The sequence below is a fragment of the Podarcis vaucheri genome (genome assembly GCF_965113315.1).
Source record: "Podarcis vaucheri genome assembly, chromosome: 1".
NCBI lineage: Eukaryota > Metazoa > Chordata > Lepidosauria > Squamata > Lacertidae > Podarcis > Podarcis vaucheri.
The window spans coordinates 37402718-37408875 of NC_138759.1; the positions used below are offsets into that span (position 1 = coordinate 37402718).

Genomic DNA, 6158 nt, shown 5'->3' on the forward strand with positions numbered 1-6158 from the left:
GCCCCCCCCCCAAAAAAAAATCACCTGGATGTACATTTCGAAAATATAAGATAAAAAACAAAATGAAACATACATACAGCAACAGTGTTTTGTGTTGTGTAGGCTCCTATTTGTTATATGCAAATGGTTTTAGATACCTATTAGGTCCATAAATTACCATATAGCATATATTCAACACAAAAAACAGCGACAATTTGTTGTTGACCAAGGACATTTGGACATATAAAGGGCCCCACTACCTTCAGTAGCTTAGGGCCTCCTCAAAGCTAAATCCAGCCCTGGATGGTGTGCTTGGGGCCCGGAGGGACACTGGCTGAAAGGGCTCCATCTGTACAAGTTGGATTCCCTTAGACTCCGTGGACTGATTTCCTCCTTGCAAGCAGCTGGAGCCTGAGATAGTGAACCAGAAAACAAGCAATCCACCTCCAGCCCATTGTTGTCCACTCTTGACTGGCAACACACGTGCGCGCACACACACACACACACAGTGTGGGGGGACTTCTGCCTGCATCTTGAGAGCTGCTATTGTAGCTTCAGTTCAGCCTTGTGGTGGGCGACTAGGATGGGGTAAAATGTGTCTCATCCAGTGCTTTTTTCTAAAATGTTTAGGGGTACTCTCATTTTTGACTCAAGAAAATTACCATTTTATAGTTCAAATCGGGAAAAATAAATACAGTAAATGGACAAAAGTATCTGCATTATTATTATTATTATTATTATTATTATTATTCCACCTTTCATCATAAGATCTCAGGGCAGTTCAAAGAATAAAATGTCTGCCTTTACTTAGATGGTCTTGGGTACCAATACTAGTGATTGAATTAGTCTGCATTTCAGCGCTTCAGTGATCACATACGTAGCCCAGCAAGACAATGACAAAAATCCACCGACAGCATATAAATCAATATGGCGAACCTGATCCAAAACACCCACCCACCCCACTCACACATGAAAACAAAGATCACCATAGCCAATCACAAACAACCACACCCTAGGCCAACCCCAGCCTCTCTCACCACCAAAGGAGCACAAGTGTATAACAGAACCTTCACAAGTGATGCTAACACAAAACCCCACATATATTAAGTGTAATAGAAATGTCACCACCTGACCCCACCCCCACTCACCTTTCCCCCCTCCACCTCTTTCCCCCTCTTCTTTCTAATGTCTCAACAAATGAAACATCTGTAAAAAATGTTACTTGGAAAAGAGAGAGAGAGAGATACATGACACATACTGTACTTTTGTAACCCAAGAAAATCGTTAATAAAAATACTTTTTAAAAAAGTGCTTAAATAGCATACGAGATACCATAACTGCATTCCCCCTAGATGTGCCCTTCCTGTGAGTTTGATGTGTGCAAAGGTTCTGAATTCTACCCTACATTCATAATTTCTATATTCTAGCTGGTTAGATTTCTGCTTTAAAATCAAGCATGTATTCTTCTAACATCTTATGATATTACTTGTGAATTGCCCCGGAGGACTTTTTTGTTGCTTTAAAAGGCAGCATTAGAAAACACACACGCAAACCTCACAGAAAAGAGCCTTTCACACCTTCAATATATGCATGTGTATACATGCGAAAGTATATGTTTTTGTATTTGGAAAGGAAATGAAGAAAAGGGAAATGAAGAAAATGAGAAACCCTAACAGCTGAACTCATCCTGAGTTCAAGGGGGTTGGCTCCCAGGTAAGTGAGTATATATAGGATTTTCTAAATTTAGTAATAAAACTATGTGTAATTAGATTAAATAAATTTATATCATGCCTTTCTTCCCCAAGGAGCCCAGGGTGAATGGTAGCCTTCGTGGCTCTATATTAGTGTTATTGGAACCATCAGGGTATATATTTCCTGGGAGGACAGTTGTCTCTCCTGCCTCCATTTGTATGAGAAGAGTTAGTGGTTGATTATAACATTGCAGGGTTCGGCCTTTGGGGCCCTTTGCTACCTTCAAGGGCCGCAGGTGAAGGTAAATGTGCTGTGTGGTTCCTTGAGGTTAAATTCTGTCATGTGTCCAAGGTTTTTATCCCCTGCCTCTGAAGAGTCTGGAATATAGATGTCGTGGCATTCCAAGCCAGGAAGATTATGTCAGCAGCCTTGGCCATAAACGGAACTTGGTAATCTGCACAAATGTCCTGGTATCAAAACAAAGGTGGTGAATGGACAACCAAATCCTCTGTTTTTGAAGGATGATATTATTTCCTTCCCTGTAGTGCAGCACATCTCATTACCGGGATGACATGAGAAATTTGTCCCCTTTTCTGTCCCATTTAATAAAATTTGTTGGCTAAATTGTTGCACCCCTAAGATCCAACATTTGACATGAGCGGGCTTGGTTTTGAAATATGTACAATGATGCCAGTTAGTAACTTGTTTACAAGATTGCACTTGGAAGTACATTTTGATGAACTGGTGAAAATATAAACACAAATATGACCACTTGTAAAATAAAAAAATGTTGATTTAGAAAACATCCTACAAGACACAAATATTTGCAAAAGCATGACCATTTGGTGTATTGTTACATTAGCTAATGTTCCTTGCGTTTGTTTTCCAGACTCCTGGATAAAATTGACTGTTGAATAAGGTACTTGGACTTGGAAAAACCACTTGCTCATTGTGACGTACTAAATCATTGTTTGCAATCAGGTATTTATGGTTAGGCTCCAGTTAGAGCTGGTGCACACCATATTTTTCAGATTATCAAATATTTGAATGACATTAAAATGGTTTATGTTGAAATACAAATGAAACTGAACAGAATCAGTATGAATACATAAATAAATACTGGCACATATATACTAGGTTTTCTTGTTTTAATTGGTTTTAATTGAATGTATGGTTTTTTTGTTTTTGTAAAGATGCTTTCAGTTGCCTGTGGCAAGAAAAAGCATCCAATAAATTTAACTGATTAACAACAACAAGAACAACAAACTGGATATAGTATATTTAGTGTGTATGGTATATTGTTATAGCTATTTTCCTAACCATATAAAAACATTTTTTTACTGAATTACCCGAAAGTGTTAGGATATAATATTAGGAAAAGAGTCTGTTTCCTGTACAACTTCACAATCAGCTAGAGACTTCTGAAACTGATCTGACAGTTTCCAGTACGATACAATTAATGTTTACGCTTTCCATTGTACAGGCCTTTACCTGTAGCCTTTGTCTAGCAATTTACTTCTCAGGTGATAGCCTCTGTATCAGATTCCGATGCTAAGTTGTACCATGAAATAATATTTTTAGACATTCATTTTAATCTGGAAGTTTTCAGTACCCAGTGCACAGTCGGGCAGAAATAATTCAATTCATTATATAAGCTTGTTCTTAACACCAGCTGTTCTCAGTCTGATTGCTAACCCTTTTCTGAACTAGAAAGACAAAATGTCTCGTTCTTTAAGGATTCAGTAGAGTCTTAGGTAAATATTTAATTTCAGGTGAAGCTGCATTCAGCTGTTGTCCTGATCAGGATGCATCCTGGCAGAACTTGGCTCCAGTTCTGTTGCTAAGTTGACTTTTGCTGCTTCTGGCTCTGCTACTGATGCTGTTTCTTCCACTTCCTCTGTTAATGATGATCTGAATATTCTGGGGGCAGAGACAAACCCATGAGTGTTCTTTCAGTTGACAACCGAGAAAACTAGAATTAATTTTATTACATTTTTATTTTACCTTTCTTAAACCAGCATGTTGTAGTGGTTAAGAACGGTGGACTTGTAATCTGGTGAACCGAGTTCGCTTCCCCGCTCCTCCACATGCAGCTGCTGGGTGACCTTGGGCTAGTCACACTTCTCTGAAGTCTCTCAGCCTCACTCACAGAGTGTTTGTTGTTATAAGGGAGGAAGGGAAAGGAGATTGTTAGCCACTTTGAGACTCCTTAAGGGGAGTGAAAGGCAGGATATCAAGTCCAAACTTCTTCTTCCTCTTCCTCCTCCTCCTCCTCCTTCTTCTTCTTCATCGTCGTTGTCGTTGTCTTCTTCTTTTTCTTCTTCTAGCAGCTCAGGAAAAAGTGATATCCTGATATTCAGGAAAAGGTCCACCCTATTTTATCTTCATAATAACCCTACTAGTTAGGTAAGGCTGAGAGGGGGTGAGTGACTGATCCAAGGGGAATGCCACATGTGAGCAGGGAACTAAATTCAATTGCAAGTCCCAAAACTTATCCATTATACCACATAGGCTCTCTTAGAACTTGAAAGAGACCCAAAAGCAAAAGTAGCACACGCAAAGGCAGGGAAGCGTTGATGGAGGCAGAGGAGCAAAAAGACGCCAACCTTCAATAGCATGACACAATTGCTCTGTATGAGCACAGTAAACATAGTTAATATCAGTTGGAATGTAATAGTTTCAGTGCAGGATTAATAATTGCTTTCCTGTTCTCTTCTCTCCAGCCAGGACTATGTACAGTGATAGACTGAGTTTAATGGTGGTAGTGTATAGTTCAAGAAAAGCAGCAAAAGGAAATCATTGGACCTATAAAGACTGAAACATGTAATGGCTCTAAGATAAAACTGAACACATTTATGTATGGGAATGGCTGTATAGGATTTTTCTCAGTAATCCAATGCATTGCTGGCTATTCATTGCATCTGATCCATTTTGCACAAGCCCCAAGCTGAGCCTGCATTAGTCTCCTGCCCATCTGCATGGCAGAAGGAGACAACTGTGTCATTATAGACTCTGCTGTCTACATGGCATTTTATGTATCTGATGAAAGTATGTGAAAATACACGTAAATAAAAACATCCATATTTGAACAAAAAAGAAATCCCATTAAAACAATATGATTTGTTTGCTGTTATGTTAATTTTGATGTGAAAGACTTATACCATCATTGGGTGGAAAAATGCTCCTACTGCAACTATTTCAAAATTCTGTATTCTGCTTCAGTGGGAGCAGGCAATGTGAGAGTGAAGGGTTATTACTATATGGTCTGTTTTATTCTTCTTTCATTCTTGAGTTCGGTTCCTTTGCTATTCATTTATTTCCTCCTGCTCCTCTCTCTTCTGCCAATCTATTCTGGTAACCAGCACTGGAAAACTCAGTTAGAACAGTAAATCAAAGGAGACATGGATTTTGTTTCTTTTCCTTTTTGTTTCAAAAGAAAAATTACCAAAGAACTAAGTCTAGCTTTTGACATACATCATTTTCTTAAGCGTTGCCTTTTGTTGTTGTACAACTTAATACTATGCACTTTTACTTGGAAAATATGGTGCACTGTCTCTGCCAGCATCCGTAAACCTTTATATTCCCATCCCCATCCCCACCAGGGGCACTGACTTGTCCCCCACATTGAGGGGGCCCGGCATCGCATGATGTCATATGCACATCATGCACAATCGGGGGGGGGGGTGAACCAGGTGCCCCACCCCACAGAGATCCCCAATCTGCCCTACTGGCGGTGGGGGATGGGAAGCATGGAGGGCGTGTTTGCAGGCAGAAGGCCGATCTGTTGGGGGGGGGGAGCGACTCAGCTCCCTGCCCACAAATATTGAGGGGGCCAAAGCCCATTCTGACCCCTGTAGTTGGCACCCCTAAGCACCACCATAACCACACACTCTTTCCTGTCAACAAAGACCAAGATTTCAGGTAAACTGATGATTTAAAAGCCATTAGTTTGCATCTAACCCCACCCCAAAAACATACAATATCTGGCTTTTAACTGTTATAGCCCTTCTTCTTCTTCTTCTTCCTCTTCCTCACTTTCGAAGCATACACATGTAAGAGACTGTCCATTCCCCACACCTACCGGAACATCAAATACATTTCTCTCATCTCTCACCTGGGAGAGGCCCAGTTCTATAACAGTGTAGGCTTTTACCCTGGGGTGAATGGCTATAAAGCCACCTCCATCCACCAGCTCCCAGCTACCGGTACATAACTGCATGTTATTTCACACTCCCAACTCCTGGCAAATAACCAGTCAGCACTGACAGCAGACACAAGTATCAACCTCACACTAAAAGGGGCCCTGAAGGTCACTGTAAATTCAGCTGCTTATTCCCCTTCTGCACCTCCTCAAAGTATCTGGTATAACTTGAAAATTGAAAATCATGGTGCTGTTGTGATGACAACAAGCTTGGCTCCTGGTACATTGCAAGTTGGCCTGGTCCATCTCATGCTTCATTGACATCTTGTTGGCCAGCACTGCATGC

The 6158-nt window shown here is 40.5% G+C and overlaps 1 protein-coding gene across 1 annotated transcript in view; it reads right to left on the bottom strand.

The window, feature by feature from the left end:
• COCH (cochlin) overlaps positions 1-255 on the bottom strand; it is a 39387-nt gene extending 39132 nt beyond the window's left edge. Inside the window, exon 1 of the mRNA XM_082202282.1 lies at positions 240-255. The gene's annotated coding sequence lies outside the window, so the exon portion shown is untranslated. The remainder of the gene's footprint in view (positions 1-239) is intronic.
• Between the last annotated feature and the right edge of the window lie 5903 nt (positions 256-6158).